The 13,629-nt window shown below is 38.8% G+C and overlaps 1 protein-coding gene across 4 annotated transcripts in view; it reads right to left on the bottom strand.

The window, feature by feature from the left end:
• syt1a (synaptotagmin Ia) overlaps positions 1-13,629 on the bottom strand; it is a 124,173-nt gene that overhangs the window by 82,819 nt on the left and 27,725 nt on the right. For all 4 annotated transcript variants that reach the window (XM_008315374.3, XM_008315375.3, XM_017034380.2 and 1 more), the window contains one exon: positions 6,153-6,207. The gene's annotated coding sequence lies outside the window, so the exon portion shown is untranslated. The remainder of the gene's footprint in view (positions 1-6,152; positions 6,208-13,629) is intronic.

The raw sequence follows: 13,629 nt of genomic DNA, 5'->3' as shown, positions 1-13,629 counted from the left end.
GTTGCTTTAAGATGTTGAAATCCTGCTTTTTTTTTCTTTCGATCTTTGCATCTTTCTGGTTGTAGATGGTGATTATCTGATCTGTTGACGTAGAATTTATCTGCTGCTCAACAGATCCCATAATAACCTTCGGCTTTTTTACAATGGCAAAATTCCCTGAGGTTTTTCTGTGCAACAAAGCAGCTTGTGAGCACAGTTTTTATTCTTGGATGTGTGAAAGACCTGACGTAGTTAGTCAGAAATAACAGCACCAGGTCTAAGGAGGCGTTTGGTTACCTAGCAACTTGACTGCAAAACTTACCTTGATACAGCGCTAATGGTGAGGTAACACAACAATCAAACTGAAATTGTTACGCAGTCCCAACAGACAAAACCTGGGCATTGTGATGTGAGGAAACACAACCTGGAAAAAATCCTAATCATGCCTCACGATTCATGGAAACAACTGCATCTGGTTCTGCCTGTGCCCCATCATTTAAAGCTGGGAGGTTGGAGGAAGCGAAATTAAAAATCTCCTCTGAAGTGTGGGAGCAGTGATGATACCACGGAGGCAGAAGGTTCACAGGTGTCTGAACACAACAAACAGACATGCAGAATTAACACTCCCTTGTTCAATTTACAGGCCACTGTAAGCCAGTGCAGCATTAAACAAGCATCTGGGCGCTTTGGCTGGAGCTGACAGTGGCTTGGATGAAAATATTCTATTTCCTTTAGCAATGCAATTCATGTTGCTGGGCCACACCTTGGAATCTGATCAAATTCTTTCTTTCTTTTTTTGATTTTCTATTTATTTTACATTAGACATTAGTCCACCAACCAGCACTTCCTGAGTGAAAACACCAGAGGAACAGGAGTTCATTATTAAGGCTTAACCATATCTTACAGTAAATTAGTCATATTTAGTAGTCAGAATTCAAAACAAAACAGTGCAATACATATTGTAAATATACATACTTATAAATATTTTAGAAATATAAGAAAATATACTTGGCAAAAACTCCATTCTCTTGCAGAATCCCGTAGAATATCCACATGATTTCAGTGGTTTTAATCTTTCAGGTCTACTTTCATCGACACATTAAGAATCCCTACAGGAAGTCCGGCCTCCACCTGGAATACCTTTTCCAGGATTGCAAATGTCTGTCCCAAACACGTGAAACATACATTTCCTGACCATTCTCTACTGGTCAGTTAACTAAACCAACTAAGGAACCCAAAACTGATAAACTACTCCCCCTTATTGGGTATAAGTTACAGTCTTATTCCAAGCAGCTACACCAGCATTTCTTCCTACCTATGGACCATTTTGTATCAGCAAATTGATTTATAATAAATACATTTATGTGTCATCCGGATTCCTTTGAGTCTTTTCGCCTTTGCTGGAATGTTTTGGACACAAATTCTACAAGGAAAACCGTGCTAGACAAAGTTTACACTGTATTGCAGTAGAACAAGTAAACACACTGAGCTCTGGACAGGAAAAGAGCGAATTACAGGAAAAACCATTGACGTCTGTGGTTGAGGTTGCGCTAATAATCTTTTTTCTCATCATCTCATCGATCCATTTCAGACTTAGCGGCTGCCAGATTTCATATGCAAAGTCACGAGCTGAACAACATCATCAGCCTTAGACCTCTCCTTGGTGTCTGTTTAAATATTTCACAGCTAGATGATGTTTGCTAAACACACAATTTCAGGGCAATTACAATAATGTGTGTCATTATGGCGTCGAGACAAAAAGACAGGCCATTGAGACCACTAATAATAGGGCGATTGTAAAGACAAAATATAACGCCTGTTATTTATTTCATATAAAATGGATATTAAAGGGGAAATATTCTGCTTCTACTTCTATGCAAATTAATATGGTTCACTGAGATCAAAATTACACTTTGGTGTCAAAGACATAAAGGACTGAGCACAACTGGATTACTTGCAACCTGTTTAACAGCCCTGTTCTAATTGGCTGGTTTCTGTGACCTCATCTTTAATGGTAATGAGCTAATGCATGCTCCACCCTTCTCTTATGGCTTGGGAACCCACCCATGGCAACTGTTGAGCAGTGAGACAGAAATGTGAGCTGGACGGCGATCCCCGCCCAAGAAGAAGACCGTCCAGAAAAAGCTGGATGAGCAGCGGTGCTCAGCTTATGGAATGTGAGGTGGTAAAAATATGTATATTAAGACATTTACAAGATCAACTTTTCATAATATGTCTGGTTTTTAGGTTAAGGTCGAAGTATAAAGGCATGGAAATCCAGGTAAAAAGATATGAAAAAATGTTACATTTTTTTAGATGTTTTGGAAAAGAATGACAAGCAGGTAGAAAAACGTGTCTGGATTATCCACTGCTGAGGAAAATCATGAAGTGACGATTTGCCTCAGATTAAACGGGGAGGGGGCGCGGGGGGGATTCTGAATCTATTAATCAACTGGAGAAATGGGAAAAACAGGATAGCAGTGCTGAGTGTAAATTGTGCTCATCTGTCCTGAATATGCCAAATCTATTTGTTCTACAGGCGGTAAGAGTGGCCTTCCACTAGTCTCTGAATATTTACCGAGGCTTAGTAAATCCCCAAGAGGGAAAACTCCCACCCACACTCCCCGCACAAGGATTAAACCTATAAGCTTCATCTCACACCTTCGTACACCCACACACGTCCACTCAAAACAACATTACACTTTCCCAAACCCACAAGTTCCAGCGTCCCCGTGGTATTACACAAAAAACAAAGACTGCTTGGTATTGACACCAACTTTGTTTGACATTGCTAGAGGCTCAAACGTTGTCATGAGTCACAAGAAACTGATCTAAGAGCAGATGTTATGAGCTGGCCTCCCACAGATATTTTATATACAGTTGTTGAATAAGGGATTAGGAGAAGGCAGCATTGATCCTGTTAACACCGTGACGATCATCCGTTCTGACACTTGTGGGAGCTGGGATTATTTTCTTTTAGTGAGAAAGTTTTGTTGAAAGTCTGGTTAACGGCTACATTAGAGTCCGGAAAAAAATCTTGTCTTTTATCAGGGAGCAACATACGTGTCTCCTTTAGAGTGAGGTGAAGGGGTCGAGCACAAAAAAGGACACATCCGACCTGTTTTATTTCTAATAGGAATCTTTAGAGCCGGCGTCAGCAACTATATTTGTCGGAGGGCCAGCTTTTTTCTCACAGGCTGCTGGTTGATGATTACTGCTCAAGAGGGTTTTTATGGCCATTAAAATGCTGTATTTTTTGTTGTTATTAGATAAAACTATACCGAACGAATCAATCTCTGATTGTACAGTATATACAGTAGAAAATGAAAGAGAATTCTTTCACACAATGACCAGATGCTTGACAAAACTACACTGGCTGTTTAATGGTTAATGCTGTGCCGCAGCACTGGGGAGGTTCAGACTTGATGAATGCAAGGTCAAAGTGGAAATCTCTAAGTGAGTTTCAAACATCTGGCAGCTGCGACACTCCTCAAGGAGACGGTTTCAGCTAAACCACTGCCAAATCACACACGCTCCACAACACCCACCCACTCACAAACATCGGCACAGTTTCATTTTTTTGCCGTTTTTTAACCAAGTCTACAACATGTCTGTGCACGTTTGCTGGTCCAATTCTGTCTGTTCACCAGCAGGTTATTCTGCGGCGTTACATGGAAGGATGGAGGAAAGTGAAGTGTTGACAGTGAGGGATGATGATGGGAGGGATATATAAAAAAAAGTGAGTGAAGGCTGGACATATTGGTGCTATGGTGTATGATGAAATGGAGCTGCAACAACAGAAAAGAATAATTGAAAGAATGGTGGACAGTTTCAGGACATGAGCAAGGACTTTAATTTTAGTATTACTACTCAATCTTTTTTAACTCTATTTCTTACTCTTCTGAAGTAAAAAAATGTAAATACCATATTGTTTATTTATCCTTTTGACTGACTGATGTGCTGAGAGACTAGCACTAGCATCACATTATTATCTATTAAATAAATTCTTTACAGTCCAGCAGCTGAAGCTAAATTCTAAATTTGATTAAAAAATACACTCGGAAGGAATTTTAATTTTTAATGTTACAATGATTCTCTTCCCTTGTTGGGTGTTTTATTTGGCTGCAGGTCATTCTTAATCCTGTACATGATTTTCTAAGAGGTTTCTCATGAATAGAAAACCACAGCTGGTTTATCAGATACTAATGTCCAACATGTTTTTTTTATCTCAAGAGAATTAAAAAATGTTTTGTTCTTTTGTATTTGTCATATCTCCTCGAGTCCATGTCGACCGCAATGTGTCTCAAACACGTCAGCTCACAAAAGGCACACTGACACCAAAGAGCCAGGGGAATTAGCCCTTTGTAGGAAATGGCTTCCCTGAGGCCATTTTGAACATGCCAGGCCATCTTCTCCCTCTCTGTTCCATCTTTTCCTGAGCTTATCCAGGGGACATCTCTCTCTCTCTCCCTCTCTCTCTCTCTCTACATAAGGATCATAGAGCTGAGCTGACAGGGACAAGCCATCCCATCTGATGATTACTAAACACTGTGTGGCCGGGGAGCCAAGCAGACACACTAGAAAAATGACAAAAGTCTAGAGACCTCAGGTTCAAGCATCGACAGTATTTTACTGAAAGGTTTTTTTTAAAAAAAACAGTGAATGCTGAAATATGCTGCTTAAACTTCATTATTGTTGCAGAAGCCAATGTCACAATGGCACGTGGAGAAAGAAGGTGCAGTACACAGTACATCAGTCATTAGTGACAACCATGACACCAGACTAATCCTTATCATTAAGAGTGGAGGAGACTCTTCTCTGTACATTAAGGACACGCAGACTAATCCTTGTGGAGGAGACTCTTCTCTGTACATTAAATAAGCTAATTATTTATCTCAGTGAATCGACATTTTCTGACCAGGAAGTACTGGATATAAAACACCTCAACTACTCCTGTTGCATGCGTTTTTTATTTTTAATGATGCATGACAATTGCTCAGCTCAAATTAAACAATCGAAGATAAAGTGAAGGTAGAGTACAGTATAATTAAGAACCTCTGAGTGCTGAATTGATCTTATTGGCAGAAGTAATAGGTGGAGCCAGTTAAAAGCAAGAAAGAATGCGATGCTTTCTGAACAAACAGGTTGAACTGAACTGAATGGAGAGACTAGGACCAGATCCCAAAAAGCAAAGTAAACACAGTTATCTAAGCAAACTGTCCATTTAAAAGCCTAGGCCGACCATATGGCTCAGAGAGATTGCTATTACAGTGTTTCAGCCACTACATGTACGTTAGCCTTAAGCTGCTGCTTAGTAATTGCTGCCACTGCTACAGATGTCAGAGGCACATTAACAGTCTACCTGTTACTGTTAGTATTGTTACTGTTAGTAACAATTAACATCACTATTAGCTCAATACTAATGTATCAATGTCTTCTTCTACTGAATACAAATGTATAAAAGTAAAGGGAAATCAACTGACCCCCATTCATTGGGATGCGTCAAACTTGAAATGCACAGACGTCAACTTACTTTCAACAGAAGCTCTTGATAGCCAGCCTCACTGTATTTGACGAAGCATGAGGGGAAAAAAACCTGGTCCCAGATCAGCCATTGATGATAATTGCATCCATTTAACTCCTGCCAAACCTGCTTCATCCTCTTGCTTCTAATCCCACTAATAAATCAACCCCTTGTACCTGATATTGGACTGTTAGTACATCATATAAAGACCTGGACTGGGCCTCTCTTCACACTGATTGAATGGCTACTCTAGCCCTTCTGATCACTGAGGTGACTTCACTCCATTGAATTAGCACAAAGCCTTCTGGGTTATAGGCTCCGGGGCCACGCTGGAGCCTCAGTGGTGAATATTAGATTGCACACCTCCAGATCTCATTAAAGGCAGCAACAGGACAATGACTGCATCTCCAATGAGAGCAACAGCTATCAGGCATCCTGGATCCCTGTTGGTTTTACTGATGTGATTGATTTTCCTTGTATTTGTTAGTGAAAAACACAAGAGGTACTGCAGTCCTTTAAAAAAAAAAAAAAATAACGAGGGCCTCCCCTTTGTTGTACACATTTAGAGGCCTATTGCCTGCATTATACTCTCCATTACACAAACAGGTCATACTGTATGCGAGTAAGACGCAGAGGGTCAATCACTTACAGTATCTTAGGTAGGAGTGGTTTCTTCTTCGTCTTCTCTTTCAAACAGCAGCTCACTAGAACAGAAAACCAAAAGCAGAGATTTAACCAATGAAATCTGAACAGATGACAAATGAAGAGGCGTCAGTGAGGTTTTCAAATCAAAACAGTGCAGAAGTTATTAACCATGAAGAGTTAGCACAGGTTTCGTGGAAAATTACTGATGCCTGAAGTCATTAAAGATAAGGCTTTAATTAAACTGCTCAATATCAGTTAAATGTACAACTGTCCACTATGTAGGTGACAGGAAGTAGGTTAATAATGTAGTGAGGCAGCATGTGGGCTAAAGATTTTTCCTTCAGCTGTAATTAATTGTTGAATGTGCAGAACATGTCTATGATCATTGAAGAATTAGCATCTCTCTCTCCCCTGTAGAGGGGGCTAAAAACAGGAAACAATATCAATATTTACATAAATGTCATGTTTTTTGCCTAACCAAAAAATAAATATTGTTCGATTGATAACTAAACACAAAAAATCAGTATGACGTCTGCTCTGGCAGTTGTGAAGGATATAAACAGCCACTAATTAGCAGCTGATATTTACTCATAGTCAGGGGGGAGCCTTGAAAGCAAAATCTCTCCTTTTACCTAAAAGGTGTTTCGTCAATAAGCTCCAGTCAATTGGGTCTGAAAAACAAGCGGATCCCTGTCTGTCCACAGGGGGATATGGTGCATAAAAAGACTCCAAACCCTGGGGTTACCTGTCGGCCCCCCTGACCGTCACAGACAACCACACACTGAGGTAGACACGGCCTGTAGAGGTTTCTATTTCTAGAGTTAAAAGGTTAGAAACTAACATTTTTTTAAAAAGGTGAAGGGGTTTGAGATCTCCAAAGCCTCAGAGTCGGAGGGTCATTGTAATAAAATGTCAGGTTGCTAGTCACCGGTGTTGTCGAAAACATTTTTATTTCTGTTTTTGAAAGCATTTTTGTTTTTTTTAATAACCAAACTAAAGGAACTCCTCCGACAACAGATGTCAGAAATGCTCTTTACCAAGTCTGGTATTTGGTTTATATAAATTTAAATGCTCTATTAATGTAAAAGCTCTGCTCATTTTCTGTTCAACTGGCTGTTTTTTCTTATAAAGTGTAATTTTCTTTCTCAGTTTTTTAATATAACTTATTTTACACCATGTCAGTTTGAATTTTTAGTACAGAAATATTTCTTTCCACTAGACAAGTATATTTATTAAAATTCTATTAACATTGCATATGACAAACATGAGCCTGGAATATTAAATGTTTCCTTTGTCAACAATATATCAAATTCATCATACAGATGCACACACAGTGTCTGTTTCTGTATCTGCTTCACTTAGTTTCTACTGAATTATCCTTGCACATGGATTTTCAGGATACATAACTATAATTGCTATATGTATTCAAGCTCCATGTCTATTACCGGTGACAGTCAGTAAGAATGGCTCAGCCTTTCTAATTTCCCCTGAATCGATTCAGCTCTGCCCATGTCTGTAAAAAGCTGGAGGAATAATTAAATGTTTTGTCTGCTCCAGATCTTTTTCTTCTTCAGAGAAGAATAGATGGGTCTCTGCTGTCATTTACAGTTTGATCATGTGCTCAATTCAGCCACGACCTGTCAGTCAACATTTCTCTTTCCTGACATCAAAACATTGGATAATCACATTGCTGCAGATGCTGAAGAGGCAAACAGCCTGGAAAGCTGTGCCGACTAATTGTGTTGCCTCAGATGTCACTGTCATCAGACTAAATTGCATGACATTTAACAATAAACTGCACTTTTTCCCATTTACTTAGCTGAATAGGCTAAAGTAAAATCAATTATCAATTTTGACTATAATACAAATGTAAAATTACAAGGAATTTATGTGAGAGGAACATATGGAAATTGAAAATAGGCTGCAGAGCATCCCATCAGCAACAAAACAAGGCTGCTTTGAAACCTCAGCTTCTTTCCTCAGACAACATTTGTGAGAAGTATGTGTGAGACTTTTTTTTTTTTTTTTTGAAAATCTCCTCCATCAGTGATGGCGGGGAGGTGGAGCAGCAGCTTGTTCCCCAGATGGAGGTTGTCGACCATGTGACAGACAAAAGCTGCTTCAGAGCACGCACGTCAACCCTGAACAAAATGTCCATGCAACTCAGAGAATATGAGTGTGTCAACAAAAATGTCCAAAATCAATCAAACCAAACCTCAATGCCCAGAACCTGGGAACATTATGGTTGAGAAAATAAGTTAGAAAGAATGAAAACAGGACATTGCCACAGAGCGTTATATAAAGAAAACGTCTTTGTTTACATTGGCTGGGTCTACGCTTTGGATTGGATTTCTTTCTTTTTTCATTCTTTTCTTTCTTTTGTTTGTGCAATCATGTACAAAGTGTGACTGCTTGCTAAATACCATGAGATATTCATCTATTAAGGAATAAACAAACCAAGTGAGATGATATCTCTTGGTTGAATGAATGTTGTTTAGGACCTGGATGGACTCCACAGAAGGCTTTAATAACAGTGTACAGAGGAGAATGTCCTTGACACTGGCACTCAAATCAGACAGCATAACAACGTTCAGATGGTCTCCCTGCATGATGATGATGATACAGCACTGGCAGCGACCATCTCTCCTGTGCTCTGCCCTTGAATAATAAAAACAAACATTTACCCAGTGAATAAATACTTTCACTCTTCAAACTTTCGTCACATTCTGCGGTGGAACTTTAAAAATGACTAAGGGATTTTACTGTGTATTAGTATTACTGTCACCCTGGCCACTTGAGACACAACAGTCTGCATAAGTTGAACCCTCACATGGTTTATTGGAGATGACAACTGTGACGATGACCTGCACAACACAAGGTTAGCAACAACTTCCCTGGTCATGATGACCTACCCTGGATCTGACAACCTATCAAAGATGGTTTAGGTTTTACCCATCAAACAGATGTCAGTGTTGGGTTTTAGTGAAAATAAACAAGGCTGCATTTTTTTTTATCGGTGGAACAGATATTGTGCCTCCTGTCTGCCAAAGATTGATCAGAAATAACTGCTCTTGTTTAGATTCACAGGCCTACAGAGGCTGCAGTCTGGACAACAGAGCCATTTGTACTTCACTTCCACACGTTCCACATACAAATGGTTTGTCTTTGCCACTTATTTGAACTACGTCGCTCCAACAGAGGGGAGATCATTATTCCGTGATAGTGCTTTAATCATATTTAAACGCTTGGTGCCAAGAACTGTTTATTACAGCTATCACTCGAGCTGCAATCATAAGTGATGACTAATAAATGACCCATTGTATAGTCAAACCACTCTATAGATGGGGGTTGAGAAATATGTCTTGTAAAATACCGTAACCATCTGTAGATATTTTATCCTTGCACTATAGAAAAATTTTTTTTAAACCAAAGTTAAAGAAAAAAACTGATCCAAATCAGGTCATTTTAAACACATTACCGTTAGACTTTACATCACGGGTAACTGCATTGGTCTAAAGGCCATAATTGGTCTGGACAGACACCTGGACAGGTGACTCCAGATGGCCCCAAGATAAAAAGTCGACACAGATAAAATGAAAACTAAACTGGTATCATTAGTCCAAACACATAAACATAAAGATATATATTATTTACAAGCAAGTACAATTTGCCCAATCAGGTATTACTTTGCATCAAAGCAGAGCGGCTACAAGATGGTGCCTAATTAAATAGGCAGTGTAATTATGCCTCGGTAGAGCAGAACAACCTTTCTGATGTTAATGTGAAAATGGGGATTGTTACCGCACGCAGATGGCACATGAATAGCAAGCTGACAAGACAAGAGGAGGAAAAGATCTGGCTGAGCGGGAATCTTATATATTATTTATTTATTTATTTGAGTCAAAATTGACTTTACCGTCCCTGTTTTAATGGTTGCTAGGCAACATTCATTAGTGTGCTCTGCTGATAAGATTCACAGAGAGGTATGACGCAGACCAAACTTTGTTCAAAAGCTTTTAGGACTCTTCAGGGACTATTTTGGGGAACAATTGCCAACCCCCAGCCTTAATGCTTTTTGCCACTTAAACAAGACTGTACTGTGATGAAACACCTTCCCATTAAGTTAAAAGTTAAAATTTTCAGTCACCTACGTGACTGAAAATGACTTTACACAGGAGTTTTTAAAAGTTTGCTATCAACTGCCAGTGATTCTTACGGACCGACTAGTTTCTTTCTTCAGTTTTACATTTCAAATGGTACAAAACGTCTAATGGTACTCATTACCATTATCATCTAGTTAAACTTCCTTCATAGTTTATTGCAGTACTGTCTGCTTACCAAAATGGACAAAAACAAATCAGTCGTCCAAAATAATCAGATCTAATGATGATCTCAGACAACAGTGAGATTATTATTAAATTATTACTACTGAATGACAGACATGGGAAAGTCATGACTAGCCCCAATACTGATAAAATTAATTTACACTGCCACGTTACACACAAAATATGAAGATCAACAAAGTGTTTTGAGAAATTTAAAAAACATTCAAGTTAAAATGTGTATTTCCCCTCAACATAGTTGGTGGGATTTATCTGCTATTTTAATGTATTTTATTTATTTTCACTGACCTTTGCAAGTGAAATTTAACAACGATCAAAACAAGAAAGAGTCAACACTATACGGCAGTCAGTCCTATAGTTTTTTATGGCTTAAAACATACAGTTAATGTTACTTTACAATTATCGTCAATTTACCACAGGTGCCTGGAGTCCTGGAGCCTTTTTTTTTTTTAAAACACTTTAGGCGCTTTAGGCTACTTTTTTATTTGAGCACAGAGGCAGGAAACCAACCAGTAATCTTGAAAGCATATGTCTGCCCTTGTAAACCTGAGTGCATACATTGCATTTGTGATGCATGAACCTTTTTCATAGTCTCAGATTGAGAGCTCTGGGTTTCTGTGGTTAACGAGTGGAGAAAATCAAATTTAGCATTTGTGCCATTATTGGTGTGTGCTCTAATGAGTAGCTGTAAAAATGTCAACAACAGACCATCTAACTCATTGTGTCTGCTTCCAACACTTCTATCTGGGCCCTTATATGATGACTGGTCTCACACATGCACACAATAAACCCTTGAATCTGAAGAAGCAGCCAAGTGGATGTACTCAATCTTTACCCTTTCAAGATGGTTATGAATGGTCTTTCAGGTAACACAATAAGAAAATACACTGAAGGTTTGTTTCAAAATCTATATGAAACAGAATATTAGAAATGTAGTTGCATTTTGATTTAGACAAGCCGATCATGAGCTCATCTAGTGTTTTCCAAAATACTTTTGTAGGCAGGACGATTGCCAATTGATTCATTTTGCATTCATCACTGTGCTGTGCACCCTGTAGCTGAGAATATCCCCAGATTGGGAGCCATCAATCAAATATGTACTTTATTCATTGAACTCAAATAGTTTACAAAAACATAAAAAACTAATACCGTCATAAACGGTACTAGTTGCGAGTGATACTTTATTATTCAATATGAAAACACTACAATTAAAATGCGAAACAATGCCACACAAAGGACTTTCAATACCAATCAATAATACTTCTAAAAACATTCCTGTTTTTTTCCCTTTAGTTCCCTGAAATCACCTTTTCTTAGTCAACCAAACAATTCAAAGCCAAGGGTAAATAATCTGTGATGCGTCTGTTCTCACAGCAGGGCCACTGGAAGGGTGGAAAAGGCAATCATTCACTGAGATGTGATTATGTTCTCAAATCTTTTCAGTAGTTCCTCCTTTCTCCCTTTAAGCTGTCTGCCAGGTTCAGGTGACAAACCTATTCCACACCTAGACTCTGAAATAGCCCAGTCGGCAGGGAGCAGACATGTATGATCCGGTCGACTTGTCATAATGGCATATTAAATATTCTAAGAGTCAAGTAACAGCAGTTGAACTTTAAATTAACCTTTTGTGTTTCATTAAGAATCCAGAGCACAGTGCCCAACCATCAAACTAACAGAAAAGCTCCCCTGTAAAGTTTGACAATATTCTGTCTAACGTTCACTTAATTGAAACTTTCTTTGAAAAGAAAAAAAAATTAAAGTAATGAGGCTGCTCTTAAAGGTTAACAAGGTGGACTCAAAATCAGCACAGTCTTGATATTTGAAATGACCAGTTCTGTGATCCTGTTTATTACACTTTTAACTGACACTGATTGACCACGAACAGAGATGATGACTGGTTATTTTGGGGCGGGAGGGGGTGGGTGCCTCTGACCTGAGAGACTTTGAGAAAGGCTTTCAGCTGGAAAATGATTATCTAGAACAATGACGCCAGAAAACAGCAGTCAGTCATCGTTGACATGGTAAATGTCCACACCGTCATGGTCCTTTTGTGACGCAGCTCTCTGTGCCTAATCAGTTGTTGCTGCTCTGGCAGGAGCAGCTTATACCAGCACTTCATGTCCATTATCCATAATTAACAGAGCACAGAACTGCAGATGAGCCAGAGATGAGATGCTGACTATGGAGGCTGTGGTGTGGATCAGTGAAGCCAAGGCTTCGTTTTTACACAGAACACAAGCAACTACCAGTTGACTCTATATTATTGTATGTTCGAGGTCATAAACATTTAATGTCACTGTCATTCAAAATGAATATGAGTCACCTGTGTTCAGATTTTTGACTGCAGTGTAAATGAATCCTGTTCAACTTTTACCTGAACCACCTGAGCTTTCGTACATTAAACTTGCTACAACTACATCTTGTGCCAGTAACTGACTACAGAAATTCTAGACTTATATTAATGTGACCTATTCTTACAATGAGCCAATCACAGCAGTTCCTGTGATATGAGTTTTCCACAATCATCATAGAAGGATGACTTTCAGTTAATCAAACTTGCTGAAATGAGGAAATTGATAACCACATTCTTTCAACCCTGCAATCATCTACCTTTCATTTGTGAAAAGACTGGTTGTGCAGCAGTAATTGTAAAGACTCGTGACAGACAATGTCTCCTAAGGACAAGGTTAACTTGGGTCTTTCGTTCTTCCATTATTTCTCAAATGCACTGATAACACATTATAAGGCACTTTAGGGTAAAAAAAAGTCCTGTAAATTGTTATGACTTTAGAAAAGCTAACTGTTCCATATTAATTGAATTTTAATATTTTTAAGGAAGGTAAGTTCATACATTTTAATGCCTGTATGTGATCTCTGAAACATAAATAATTCATACCGTACTTCTGTTTTTAACCACAAAGTGCTTAGAGCTTTTAAATCTGATTAGATCCATGACGCACCAGTTCCAGTTCCAGATCTGCTTTTGCTTTCTTTTGTGTTCAGCCTTTTTCTCCACTCCCATTATAAAGTACGTGACCGTGAACACAGTGGTCCATGCTCAGTTCTGGCACTGGTCCATACAGTAAAAACAATTATGTCAAAGTCTGTTCTGCGTCTTGATAAAACTGCACTAGAGTG

This window comes from Cynoglossus semilaevis, chromosome 8 (assembly GCF_000523025.1).
Source record: "Cynoglossus semilaevis isolate Cse_v1.0 chromosome 8, Cse_v1.0, whole genome shotgun sequence".
Taxonomy (NCBI): domain Eukaryota; kingdom Metazoa; phylum Chordata; class Actinopteri; order Pleuronectiformes; family Cynoglossidae; genus Cynoglossus; species Cynoglossus semilaevis.
The sequence above is the reverse complement of the archived record's forward strand: the minus strand, read 5'-3'. Positions and strand labels throughout refer to the sequence as shown.